Source organism: Elephantulus edwardii, unplaced genomic scaffold (assembly GCF_000299155.1).
Source record: "Elephantulus edwardii isolate Elephantulus edwardi_28Jun2011 unplaced genomic scaffold, EleEdw1.0 scaffold00196, whole genome shotgun sequence".
In the NCBI taxonomy this organism is placed as follows: domain Eukaryota; kingdom Metazoa; phylum Chordata; class Mammalia; order Macroscelidea; family Macroscelididae; genus Elephantulus; species Elephantulus edwardii.
Window position 1 is genome coordinate 4,642,130 of NW_006399946.1, and position 15,129 is coordinate 4,657,258.

At 40.9% G+C, this 15,129-nt stretch overlaps 1 protein-coding gene across 1 annotated transcript in view; it reads left to right on the top strand.

Annotated features, from left to right (window-relative positions):
- LOC102873718 (guanine nucleotide-binding protein G(olf) subunit alpha-like) overlaps nt 1–15,129 on the top strand; it is a 243,795-nt gene that overhangs the window by 54,301 nt on the left and 174,365 nt on the right. The gene's annotated exons all lie outside the window — the stretch shown is intronic.

A 15,129-nucleotide genomic window follows, 5' to 3' on the forward strand; every position in this document is an offset into this window, starting at 1 on the left:
CATCTAATAACTTATATATGAGGCTTCCATGGCTTCTGTGATTCCAAACACATCAGCTGATGGTAGTTCCTTATGTTGGGATCAATGTCTCTGAACTTTTGTCGTAATGTTTCCCGACTAAAGGTGATGCATCCGGTAGAACTGGTGTGTAGATAGGCTTTTCTTGGACTGAGGGCCTGTGGCCCTCGGGCCGGAACGAATGTTTCACTTTTTTTTCTCCTTCGCTTACCTGGGGAGATGGGAGGGGTCTGAAGCTGACCTCTAAGCTGCCCAGCCTTCAGCTTGTCAGATGCCTAACCCCTCCTCTCTGACAAGCTGAAAGCTGGGCAGCTTAGAGGTCAGCTTCAGACCCCTCCCATCTCCCCAGGTAAGCGAAGAAGAAAAAACCACGAGACATTCATTCTGGCAGGCCGCTCAGAGGAGGGGTTAGGCATCTGACAAGCTGAAGGCTGGGCAGCTTAGAGGTCAGCTTCAGACCACTCCCATCTCCCCAGGTAATCAAGAAAAAACCATGAGACATTCGTTCATTTTTTATCATTACCTATCTGAAAAATATGGTGACATAGTGTTCCTCTAACTGATGTGAATGACTGTTAGGGTACTGCTTCAGAGATGAAGTCAAATGCATGCCAATATTTCTGTTTTATATAAAGGGACAAAAGAAAGATCGGGTATGAAGATTATATGCCTGATTGCCATCTGATTATAAATGACAAGAAAATATTAATTCTACCATTTTTTAAAAAGGTGTTTGTATTTTGTTTTCTACACACACACACACACACACACACACACACTTTAGTATATTAAAAGTATTTGACTGTGGATGATAATAAATTATGGATAAATTTACAAAGAGCATGATAGTGGCTCAGGGCAAGATTCAGATCCTCTGCTCATAGGTTTGCTTTGAGTAATAGTTGACTAGATGATATCTAACAAGAAGCTCAGCAGTAAATGCGTCAGATCTTCTTTGTTATCTGCAAAGCTCTGTTGTTGGAGCTCTGTTGTTGGAACCAACCCATAGCTGACCCTCCAGTGGGTTTTCAGAGGCAGTAAATCACACAAGAGGAGATCACCCATCCAACATTTTCCCATGAAGCATCTGGTAGATTCAAATTGTGTGCTGTTGGGATTGCAGCACAGTGTCTTACTACTAATTACATATTGTAGGTTGCTTATGAGGCTTCTTTCAATTCTGGTGCCTTGTTCTTCAAATAGTCCAACTTCTCGGGTTATTTACTGTACATATGTGAACAATCTGCTCACAGACTGAACAGGTATGGTAAAAAAAAGTACAAATTTGACGTATCTTTCCTCGGATATTAAACCATGGAGCATCCTACTGATTTAGGCTGAATACTTTTGGTGTATGTATAGGTTCCCTGTTAACACAGCTAAAAATTCTGGAATTTCCATTGTGAGACATCATCTAATCAACTATTACTTAAAACAAACCTATGAGCAAAGGATCTGAATCTTGCCCTGAACCACTGAGCAGATTGTTCACATATGTACAGTAAATAACCCGAGAAGTTGGACTATTTGAAGAACAAGGCACCAGAATTGAAAGAAGCCTCATAAGCAACCTACAATATGTAATTAGTAGTAAGACACTGTGCTGCAATCCCAACAGCACACAATTTGAATCTACCAGATGCTTCATGGGAAAATGTTGGATGGGTGATCTCCTCTTGTGTGATTTACTGCCTCTGAAAACCCACTGGAGGGTCAGCTATGGGTTGGTTCCAACAACAGAGCTCCAACAACAGAGCTTTGCAGATAACAAAGAAGATCTGACGCATTTACTGCTGAGCTTCTTGTTAGATATCATCTAGTCAACTATTACTCAAAGCAAACCTATGAGCAGAGGATCTGAATCTTGCCCTGAGCCACCATCATGCTCTTTATTATGCTCAAGCTTGTTGTTGCAATCATTGCATCCATCCATCTCCCTGAGGGTATTCCTTTCTTTCACTCTACCTTGCCCTTGCCCTTTCACTTTACACCTCTACCTTGCCCAGAATAATCTTTTTTCCAAGGACTCTCCTGGCAGTGTGCCCAAAGTATGTGAGATAAGTTTCATCACCCTTTCCTTTAAGGAGCACTCTGGTTGCATTTTCTCCAAGACAGATTTGTTTATTCTTTTGGAAGTTCATGGCATATTCAATATTCTCCTTAAATAGCTCAATTCAAAGGCATTGATTCTTCTTGCCCATTGATTCATTCTTGTTGATTGTCTAACTTTGAAATCCATGGGAAGCAATTGAAAATACTCTGTCATGGATTAGGTGCATCTTAGTCTTTAAACTGACACTCTTGCCTTTTAGCACTTTGAAGAGGTCCTCCACCACATATTTCTCCAGGACCATATGTCTTTTGATTTTTTTATGATTACTACTATGAATGTTGATTATAGATCCTAATAAAATTAAATCATTGACAATCTCAGTCTTTTCTCCACCTTTCATGGTCTTTTTAGTTACTTCCTTTGTATGTTAAATTTGGACAGTGAATAAAGATAACAGAAGAAGAATCAATACCTTTAAATTTTGGTGTTGGAGAACGGTACTGAATATTTCACAACTGCCAAAAAAAAAACAAACAAGTCTGTTTTGGATCGAGTGCAACCAGGGTGGCCCTTAGAGGTAAGGGGAGTGAAACTTCATCACACACACATTAGGCATGTACCAGTCCTTGGCAAAAGACATCATTCTGGGGAAGGTAGAGACTGGGATACCCTCAACAAGGTAGCTTGACATAATAACTTTAACAGTGAGCCTGAAGAGGGGTTGAGGATGGCATAGAATAGGGCAAGATTCAGGTCTGTTTTTCATAGGGGCATTATGTAAGAAGTAGTCAGCTCAATGGCACCTAACAACCACAACATCTTCATGCTGCCTATGAGTTCAGTGATGAGGATTATAGTTTTCTTGATGTTGAGATGTAACTGAAGGCTGTAGTCTTTTATCTTCTGCAGTAAATGCTTTAAGTCTAGAACAATGAGGGATTTTTCTCAATGTTATCCATAATATGTTATCATTCACACAGTCAAATACCTTTGCATAATCAGTAAAGCTCTTTCTAGTAGTCTCTGCTTTCAGTCTTTCAGAGCTTTCAGTCTCTTTGGTTTCAACATGCAAAAATGCTAACAACTGGACCAATAAACAACATAAACAAATTGAATAAAGATAAAAAGTTATCATGAATTTATTTTTATCTATAATCAACATCCTTAGATGCATCAGTCAAGAAATCAAATGACATTTTGCATTGTGAACAAAAGATCTTTGTTGCTGTTTTTATATGCCATCAAGACACCCATGATTCACAGCAACCCTGTGAACAACAACTCTGAACCCTACCGTGTCTTGAGACCACCTCTCTGGCACGCCTGACTCCATTTACACAGTCATTGTCCAGTCCATCTCATTCAGAATCTTCCTCTCCTGCGCTGATCCTTCACCCTTCCAAGCATGATGTCTTTCCCCAGTGATCAGTCCCTCCTGGCAAAATGAAAACATGTGAGGACTAATGTGTACTTAATATAAGCCTTAATATTTTCAGTCATGTCAAATGTATGTGAAAGTAGAACAAAGGATAAAGAAGACCAATAAAGAATCGATGCCTTTCAGTTGTGTTCTTGGTGAAGAGTGGTCCAAAAGAACAAATACACCTATCTTGGTACAAGTGTGGTCAGAAAGCTCCTTAAAAATGAGATGTCCCCAGTATATTCCTTTTCCTGAGACCAGTGTTCTTCCCACTCAGGCATCAAATGACATAGAATTCTGTGAGAGCTGCTCCTTTTTGAGGAAGAGTGGCACCTTGAAGCTCCTCTGCTTCTGAATGTGACCTGTTTCAGGAACTCTGCCAATGTCTTTGATGTCTCATAAAGCCTTGTAAAAGATTATACATACATACATAAAAAAGATAATCAGAAACTAATACTGATTTAACTTCATCACTAAAATGCCTAGTGGTAAGGAAATGCACTCTCAACACAAGGCATGAAGTTCAAATCACCAGCTACTCTACAGGAGAAAAATGGGCATTCAACTCCCATGCAATTTACTGCCTTTGAAAACCTACTGGAGAATCAACTATGAGTTGGTCCAAACTCAACAAAAAACAGCAACAACATCACTACTTTCAGAGTACTGCAGATGCCAAGTCATGTCTTGAGGACTGACAAAAGAGACATGTAAGCAGAGACATTAGCATGGATTGTAAGAGAATAGTGTATCTTTATGATATAATTAGCACCCTAAATTTTCCTCCTTCCTACCTCTCCTTATGTTGTTTTTTCCCAGGTTTTTTTCCAAAGGGTACACTGGCTGGAATGTTCAGATTTAGTGGGTTCGCAATCACTTGTTCTGCATCAGAGAGTTGGACAATGACCAAGGAGGATAGAAGGAGAATTAATGCCTTTGAGCTGTGGTGCTGGAGAAGAGTATTGAGAGTACCGTGGATTGCTAGGAAAACAAACAGATTCATCCTGGAAAGGGTTAAACTGGGTGGCTCCTTGGAGGCAAGGATTCTGAGGCTCCGTATAACATACTTTGGACATGTTGTGAGGAGAGATCAGTCCTTGGAGAAGGACATCATGCTTGGGAGGGTAGAGGGACAGCGCAGGAGGGGAAGGCCCTCTATGAAGTGGATTGATTCAGTGACTGAGATAATCGGGATGGGAGTGTCAGAGACAGTGCAATTGGCACAGGACAGAGCAGAGTTTAGGGTTGCTGTACATAGGGTCACTATGAGTCGCAAGCGACTCGACGGCACATAACAACAACAACAAGAAGTTGGCTGGAAGCTTATGTGTGGTTGAAGGTTGTCAAGGATTCCAGCTTCTGTAGAGAACAGGCACACAGCTCTTTGTACTTCAGAGGGATGAGTGTGTAAATCTCTAATGTCCCATTAGGTGAAGATGGAATTGTCCCATCTAGAAAAGGACAGTACAGAAATGAAACTCAGAGAACTAGTCAAAGTGGATCCTGGTTTTCAGACCCATAGTCAAGTTCTTCACCCTTTGACTGCATAGCCTGTAAGACTAAAGTCCATACCCTCTAGCCAACTGTTCAGAGTACCTGAAATTTCCACATACTATCTCCAAACTGTGATACTGATGTGTCAATTGTGGTAATGGTTACCCATGGTGGACAGTGTTTAGTGGAGCTCCCCAATTAAAACAAGCTTGGAAGCAAGAGTGACATACACTTACGAAATAGCTTGCCTCCTGAAATGCTATTAATCAGGAGAAATGATGGAGTTTATTCAATCGTTCAGGTCTTTTGTTCATAGGGTCGCTATGAGTCATCTATGATGGCACTTAACAACAACAACAGCATCTCCAAACATAGGTTATTTGGGAAGGGATTCTCACATGACAAGTGTACTCTGAGTAAACTATTGAGAGAGAAAAGAAGAATAGTCATTTGATGGCTTGCCATCTCCCCCCTTAGAATAGGTGGCTATGATTGGAGAAAGACTAATGCCTCTGGGATGTCTCAACCATGACCCTCATGGTTTCATACATGGAATTATTGTCTGTCCATGTCAGTTCCCACTTACCTTTCCTATTTTACTTCTTTTCTCTTCAATATGATGTCAGCTGCAGACTGAGTTAAGTCTACTTAGAGCATCATAAGTCTTCAGAGTCTGGAGAAAAATCTTTAGAGGTTTGTGATGTTACAAAAGAAGCACCAAAGGCCCTGGCTTATCTTCCTGTGTGCTCCTGGTGAAATATGCAAAATTGTCACCCACTATCCAAGGCTTTAGTTGTATCATTCGTAAAAATGAACATCAGGCAATGTTATTTCTGAAATATCCTTCTTGCTCCAAGAACCGATATGATTATGACAAAGATATTTGCTAAATGCAATGGGTGATTGCTGGAAATTTGCATGCAAAACAGAAGTCCTTTTTCTCCAGAAAGTTACGCTGTCATTTCCTATCACTGTAAAAGCTGGAAACTATTGAAAGGACCAGAAACAATAGAGGCCAGAGAGGAGCTGAGCTGACTCCTAGTTCCTCAGGCAAAGGCCCCCAGTGCTGCAAGGCAGCAGGTGATGATAACATAGAAGGAACTTTCTACTTGGCCACTTTTCTACCTTCCTTCCATTTGATCATTGTTGTTATTGTTATATGCTGTAGAGTCAGAACTAACCCCACTCAAACAATCCAGGATAATTGCCTCCATCTTGAAGGCCTTAGTTTTGACTATGAAGCAAAATCCTCTTTGTCGTGTAAAGCCACATATTCTTAGGTTCCAGGGATTCGATGGAGGTACTACTGGAGGGCTGTCGTTCTACCTACAACTGAGATGGAAACAGGGCTATCCCTGTGAGTGTTTGGCTGGGAAGAAAAAAAAAAAAATACAGAAAACCGTAAGCAAACCAGTGTAAAATAAAAACTAAAAAAGAAAGAGAACTTAAAACTAATAAGCTAGAAGCTCTAAAAGCAAACTCAATAGATGGATCCTGGCTAAAAGCAGAAAATGCTGAGAAACCCCAAAAAATGAATGCTTAAAATGAAAAAATTTTGTGAATAAGGTATGATTGCATTGATCTAACCACATTTCAGAGATCACATTTTTTTGTCAGTTCTATGACTGACATTTTTAGACTTAAACCTTCCCTGGTTAAATGTAAAAATCATATGCCTCTTTAGCAATTCTTTGCCATCTTTCTGTAGTCTTATTGATCAAGAAATATATGACAGGCTGTAATCTTTGTATTTCAAGTTGCATCATATCCCAAGATGTGTGTTCAAATGTTTATAGTCTTGTTGTTGTGTGCTTTTGAATTGGAATTGGCTCATAGCTGACCCTCTGATGGGCTTTCAGAGGCAGCAAACTGTATGGGAGCAAACTGTCCATCCTTCTTCCTTGGAGCAACTGGTGGATTCGAATTGTATGCTTTGGGTTAGCAGTGCAACTCCTTATCTCTATATTTCAAATATTTTGGGGAAATTACACATCTTCTCCTTGCATACAGAGATGCTGATATTTAACCCCACATTGATTTTTCAAGGACCCCAGGTGTACTGTGTAACGTGTTAGATGGCTAACCAGAAGTTTGGTGCTTGGAATACACCATCCAGTCTGAAGGAAGAAAATAGGTAATTTTCTCCTATAAAGACTTCCAGGATTGGAGACTCTCTGCATAGTCCCTATGGGTCGGAATTGACTCAAGGCCAGTGAAGTTACTGTCTTTTCAGGAATCTTGCCAGTGTTGTGTGTTATGTGTTGGGTTGCTGAAGCCTGATGGAGTGTCACCATAGGCTGGAATTAACTTGATGACAGTGGATTTGCTCAATCAACTTAAATCCTCACTACCATGAAATAGAATCCATGAAATAGAATTTTCTCTCTGTGAAGCACCTAGTCTATGAATGTTTCGGTTGGCAATGATCACTGTGTTTATACCATTTGCTAACTCAGGAAGCTATCTGTCTAACTTATCTTTGACGTATACCATCATCTTCATGTAAGGGAACCATGTGATCAAGAACATTGCAACATCTAGAACCTGGGAATCCCTCAACTTACAACAACTAAGAAAATCCTCACTTGTATTACCTCAGTACTGCAACTACCCACTAGAAATCCACTACCATTTCCAACTCCTAGCAACCATGCAGGACAGAGTAGAACTGCTCAGTAGGGTTTCCAAGGCTATAAATTCTTATGAAGTAGACTGTCAAATGCTTCTCCCACAGAGTGACTGGATTTGAACCACTGACAGTTAGCCGCCCTATGTTTACTCTGATAATCCTCTACAACTGCAAGGGCCTAATTTCTATCAATTACTATAAACAGGAAATAGAATCTTCCCTAGAGTTGCCAGTATAGAATGGAGCCTTGATTTAGTGGGGTTAGTCTATACCAGACTACTGATATACTAAAAAATAAAATAGTAAGTTTGTGTTCTTTTAAGCCATTTAAAAATTTGTTACAACAGCAAAAAACTAATAAAATGTCATTGCTTCTAAAGAAAAAACAAAGAGGAGATTACCAATCCTTCTTCTGAGAGCAGCTAATGGCCTTGAACCAAGTGCCTTTGGCTTTGCAGCACAGCTTCTTGCCACTAGGGCTACCACGCCTAAAATTATTCTGTTTCTTCCCATGAGTTGCAATTTACTTCCAAAAATGTGCTGCTGGGCAAGATACCTCCTAACTGCACATTATGCCTATTTGGTGCTGGTGACCAGTAGGCCAGGATAGAATGAAAGTGGTCTGAGATGTTTTTGTTGACAGGGACTCAGCAGGAGTTAATCTTTATAAAACTGAAGGCTTTCCCCTAAGCCAGGTTCTTGGATATTACTTCAGTCCACTGTGATCATTCTATAGAACACCCTGGACAATTCTATAAGGACTCAGACCTAGAAGTACACTCAGTTCTTTTAGGAGTTAAAACGCAAGTAGATGAAAGTTAATTATATCATTTCATTTATTCAGGCAGAATTTCCTAAACACCTGCTGTATTCAATGAGTCGTCTAGAGACTGAAGTGTCACAGTGAGCTGCTTGCCTGGCAGCTTTGGTGAGAGGTTCAAAGCTAGCCATTTTCATTTGCAAACTTGTGCATCTTTATACATCTGCTTACATCACATTATAACAATTATAATGATATAGTCATTATTAAAGTCATCAAGGAGAGTGTTGGCCTGGGGTTGGTTTTTCCACTCACGTCATAAAGAGTCCTAAGGCCTCTGTAGTACCGTGTGTGGCTGTGTGAAACAAAGGAGCAGAATGTTAGATGGATCGTGGCTGAAAGCAGGGAATACCAGAGGAATGTCTATCTGTGTTTCATTGATTATGCAAAGGCATTTGACTGTGTGGATCATAACAAACTGTGGCTGACTCAAAAAAGAATGGGAATCCCAGAACACTTGATCGTGCTAATGCGAAACCTATACTTGGACCAAGAGGCAGTCATCAGAATGGAACAAGGAAACACTGCATGGTTCAGAATTGGGAAAGGCGTACACCACGGATGTGTCCTGTCTCCATACCTTTTCAACCTGTATGCTGAACACATTATCAGGGAGGCTGGGCTCTATGAGGAGAAATGCAGCATCAGAATTGGTGGAAGATCTATCAACAATCTGCGTTATGCAGATGACACAACCCTGCTTGCTGAAACTGAGGAGGACCTGACATGCTTGTTGTAGAGGGCAAGGAGTGTAGCCTTCAATATGGATTGAGGCTCAATGTCAAGAAGACAAAGATTCTTACCACTGGACCAATTGGCAACATCAGGATGGATGGTGAAGAGATTGAGATTGTTAACAATTTTAGTTTGCTTGGCTCCATAGTCAACACTCTTGACACCATCAGCCAGGAAATTAAAAGACATATTGAGATGGGAAAGTATCCTGTTAGGGACCTTTCCAAAGTTCTGAAGAGCAATGGTGTCTCTCTGGAGACTAAGGTGTGTCTGATACAGGCCATGGTCTTTGCAGTCACTTGTTATGCATCACAGAGTTGGACAATGACTAGGAAGGATAGAAGGAGAATTGATGCCTTTGATCTGTGGTGCTGGAGAAGAGTATTGAGGATACCATGGACTGCTAGGAAAACAGATTCATCCTAGAGAAGGTTAAACCAGGCTGCTCCTTGGAGGCAAGGATTCTGAGGCTTCGTTTAACATACTTTGGACATGTAGTAAGGATGGACCGGTCCTTGGAGAGGGCTTGGTAGAGTGGACAGCGCAGAAGGGGAAGGCCCTCTATGAGGTGGATTGATTCAGTGACTGGGGTAATCAGGATGGGTGTGTTGGAGACAGTGAGATTGGCACAGGACAGAGCAGAGTTTAGGACTTTGTACACAAGGTTGCTATGAGTTGCAAGCAACTCGACGGCACATAACAACAACAATAACAATATAAGCCAGGTTTGGGAGAGGCTGTGGCATCAGGGCCATCATCGCCAGTATCAGATGAATCTTGGCAGAAAGCAAAGAGTCTGAAAGCAGAACAAGGAAAGGAACATCTGCGTTTTATTGACTGTGCAAAGGCATTTGACTGTGTGGATCACAACAAACTGCAGACTTGGTTGTACTTATGTGAAACCTATATTTGGACCAGAAAGAAGTCCTCAGAACAGAGCAAGGAAACACTGCATGGTCCAAAATCAGGAAAGGAGTATGTCATGGATGTGTCCTGTCTCCATACCTTTTCAATTTATATGCAGAACAGATCATTCAGGAAGCTGGGCTTTATGAAGAGGAATGTGGCATCGAGATTGGAGGGAGATTCATCAATAACATGTGTTATGCAGGTGACACAACTTTGCTTGCTGAAAGTGAGGAGGACCTGAAGCACTTGCTGCAGAAGGTAAAGGATTATATGGTCTTCAATATAGATTGAAGCTCAATATCAAGAAGCCAAAGATTCTCACCACAGGGTCAATTGACAGCACCATGATGGAGGGAGAAGATATTGAGGTTGTTAACAATTACAGCTTTCTCAGCTCCACAATAAATACTCTTAGCACAACAGTCAAGAAATTAAATGAAGATTTGCACTGGGAAAATTTGCTGTCAGGAACCTCTCCTGAGTACTAAAAAGCAACGATGTCAGTCTAGAAACTGAGGTGTGCCTGGACAGTTACTAAGGATAACAGAAGAAGAATCAGAGCCTTTAAAATATGGTGCTGGAAAAGAGTCTTGAACATACCATGAACCGCGAGGAGAACATACAGGTCTGTCTTGGAGAGAGTGAAACTACCTTTCTTCTTGGAGGCTAAGATTTTGAAGCTCTGTCTGCATGTGTCCAGGAAGGACATCGTGCTCAAAAGGGTGGAGGGACAGCACAAGAGAGAAAGACCCCAGAGGAGATACCAGCAACGTATAAGGCATTTAGTTCCAGAGTAAGTAGCAAAAAATAATTTTGTGTCATACATATATTGAGTTTAAAACCAGCCAGCTCTGGATCTTTACCATTTCAAAATCTTCAAAAAAGTGGGTGCTTACAGTTTCATTGTGGAGTTACCTCTGGCTTACTGAAATTAATACATTTCAGCTATAAAGAATAAATCCCCCAGCTAAACAGTTTTTCACCTAGCCCCAGTTAAGTGTGATACAATGGAGAGTCCGTGCTATATCAGACACAGGATCGTTGTCAATTTACCTTTTAGCTTTCCCATGTGTAAAGTTGTTGTGGTGGTGTTTGCTTCCAAGTTGGAAGCAACCCATAGCCAACCCCCCAGCAGGTTTTCTGAGTCAGTGAATTGCTGGAGGGGGAGATTGCCCATCCATCCTCCTGTAGAGGAGCTGGTGGATTCAAATTGCCTGCCTTTGGGATTGCAACCCAGTTTCTCACCACTAGGCAACTAGAGCTCCCTTAGAATGTTAATTTCTATCTTGTGGAGTGCACATTCCTGACAACTGTTTCCCTAACTCCATTGAGACCTAAATAACATTAAGGTGTAAACAACAGATAAAAGCTGCTGTCCCACTAAGAGATGTGTTTGGGTTTAAACAGACTTTATGAAAAGGAGAGTATTCCACAAGTTGAATTTTAAGTATCAACTGTTGTTGTCGTCATTAGGTGCCACCAAGTCGAGCATGATGCTTAACAACCCTATAAACAACAGATCTTAATCTTGTCCTATCCTGTGCTATCTCATCATCTATGACACATTTGGGCCCGTTGCTGCAGTCGCTGTGTCAGTCCATCGTGTTAAGGGTTTTCCCCTCTTTAGCTGACGTTCCACTTTTCCAAGCTTGATGTCCCTTTCCAAGGAATAACTTCTTGTATCAATATGCTCACAGTATGTGAGATGAAGCTTTACCATCCTTGCTTCTAAGGAGCTTTCTTTCTCTTGCTAATGGATGGGATATTCACTTTTCTCCAGTACCATAATTCAAAAGCATCAGTTCTTTTTCTGTCATCCTTATTCTTGTCCAGCTCTCAGAGTGAATCAGTTACTTGGTCTTCAAACTAACATCACTGCACCTCCATATTTTGGAGAGGTCCTTGTCAGTGGACTTGCCCAGTGCAATCCAGCTTTTGATCTCCTGACTGCTGGTACCATGGGTGTTGATTTTGGGTCCAGGTGAGATGAAATATCAACTAGTAAATTTTAAATATCAACTAGGGTGCTCTGGTGGCCTAGTGGTAAGGAGTTTCACTGCCAAGCTAAAGACACTAGTTTGAATCCACCCTCTGCTTTGTAGAAGAAAAATGGACAGTCTCTTCCTCTGTGATTTCTTGTTGTTTTTAGGTGTCATTGAATCAAGTATGACTCATAGTGACCCTATGAACAAAAGATCTGAGCCCTGTTCTATCCTGTGCCATCCTAACACTTCCTGACACATAAGAGCCCATTACAGCAGTCACCATGTCAATCCAACTGGTCAAGGGTTTTCTTCTCCTTCACCCACCCTCTGCCCTTTCTAGCATCATGTCCTTCTCCAAGGAATTGTCCCTCCTAGCAATTTGCCCAAAAGATGTGAGCCTCATCATTCTTGTCTCCAAACAGCACTCTGGCTGCATTCTCTCCAAAACATATCTGTTTGTTCTCCTGGACATCCATGGGATGTTCAGTGTTCTTCTCCTACTCCGCAGCTCAAAGGCATCAATTCTTCTGTCATCCTTATTTGTTGTCCAGCTCTCAGATGCATAACAAGTGATTGTAAAGACTATACCCTGAATCAGACACACTTTAATCCTCAAACTCACAACATTACTCCTCAATAATTTGAAGAAGTCCCTAAGTACAGACTTTCCCTGTGCAGTGTGTCACCTTATTTCCTGACTGCTGATGCCAAGACTGTTAATTGTGGATCCAAAAAGGATGAAGCTGTTATTGGTTTCAATCTCCTCTCCATCTATCATGATGTTATCTATCAGTCCAGTGTTTTCTTGACATTGAGATGCAATCCATAGATTGTGTTCCTTGATCTTGTTCAACAAAGACATCAAGTCTTCCTCACTTTCAGCAAGCAAGGTTGTGTCATCTGCATAAGGCAGGTTAATGATGAGTCTCCCACCAATCCTGAAGTCATACTCCTCTTCCTAGAGTCCAGTTTCTCAAATAATTTGCTCAGCATACAAATTAGTTATTGAGAGAGACTACAACCATGATGCACTCCCTTCTTCATTTTAAACCATGCAATGTTCCCCTGCTCTGTTCACACAGCAGCCTCCTGGTATAGGTATAAGTTCTGCATGAGCACAATGGTCTATGATTCCCATTCTTCTCAATGTCAGCCACAACTTTTTATGATCCATACAGCCAAATGCCTTTGCATAGTCAACATTCTTCTGGTATTCCTTACTTTCAGCCAGGATCCATCTGACACCAGCAGTGATATCCCTGGTGCCACGGCGTTTTCTAAATACTGCTTAAACTTCTGGAAGTTCCCTTTTTATGTACTGTTCTAGACATTTTTAATGACTTTCAGCAATATTTTGCTTGCATGTGATATTAATGATGTTGTTCAATAGTTTCCACATTCAGATGGATAACCTTTCTTGGAGATGGGAATAAATATTGACCTCTTCCAATCCATTGGCCAGAGGGCCGTCCCCAAAATTTCCTGGCATAGACTAGTAAGAATATCCAAGGCTGCATCTGTTAATTGAAACAAGTCTACAACCAGGAGAAGATAAAATAAATGAATGGGACCGTCTAAGAATCAAATCCTTATGCACATCCAAAAACTTCTCCAACAGGGTAAAAAGGGAAGCCACAGACTGGGAGAAAGTATTTGGTAATGACATGTCTGATAAGGGACTTATATCTAGAATTTATAAAATACTTGAGCTCAACAAGATAAATGTAAACAATCCAATTGAAAAATGGGCACAGGATATTAACAGACACTTCTCCAAAGAAGACATTCAGATGGCAAACAAGCATATGAAGAAATGTTCAAAATCCCTAGCTCTAAGAGAGATGCAAATGAAAACTACTGTGAGATATCATCTCACCCCAGTAAGAATAGCAAAATTTTACAGAATAGCAAGCAACAAATGCTGGCAAGGCAGTGGAGAAACTGGAACCCTTACACTATTTGTGGAAGCAGCCACTGAGGAAGATGGTGTGGCGCTTTCTCAAAAAGTTGCAAATAGAGATACCGTTTGACTCAGCAATTCCACTACTGGGAATATATCCCTAAAAGACCATAAATGTCACTCAAGCAGATATATGCACACGCATGTTCATCACAGCTTTGTTCACAATAGCAAGGAGCTGGAAACAACCTACGTGTTCATCAACAAACGAATGTATAGAGAAGCTGTGAGATATTCACAAAATGGAATATTATGCTGCATTGAAAAACAAGGAACTCATGCAATATTTTTCAAAATGGGTGACCCTGAATGAAATATATTGGTCACACACAAATACTGCATCCTGCCGCTGCTGTAAAATGGGACTGACATCAGAGTTGGCGGAGACTGAGAAAGACAGGATAAATAATGTATTGAAACAGATGAGGGAGAATACTGTTTAAAAGGGATATGTAATTAGGTATTTTGAACCATTCAGTGTTTCCCTGCTCTATTCTGACAACTGCCTCTTGGTCCAAGTATAGGTTTCACAGTAGCATGATCAAGTGTTCTGGGATTCCCATTCTTCTTAAAGTCAGTCATAGTTTGTTATGATCCACACAGTCAAATGCCTTTGCAATCAATGAAACACAGATAGACATTCCTCTGGTACTGCCTGCTTTCAGCCAAGATCCATCTAACATTACCTACAGTATCCTTAGAACCATGACCCCTTCTAAAGTCAGCCTGGACTTCTGGCAGTTCTCTGCTGATGTGCTGTTACAGTCATTTTTGGATAATCTTCAGTAGAATCTTGCTTGCATGTGAAATCAATGATATTTTTCTATAGTTTCCACACTCTGTTGGGTCAGCCTTCTTTGGGGTGGGAACAAATACAGATCTCTTCCAGTCAGTTGGCCAAGTAGTTGTGCTCAGATTTCATGGCACAACTTGGTGAGCATGTCCAGGGCAGTATCTATTAGCTGAAATATGTCAGTTGGTTATACCATCTATTCCTGGGACCTTATTTTCTGCTATTTCCTTCAAAGCAGCTTGAACTTCTTTCTTCATCACCATAGGCTCTTGCTCATATGTTGTTTCATGAAATTCTTCTGTGTCTGCCAATT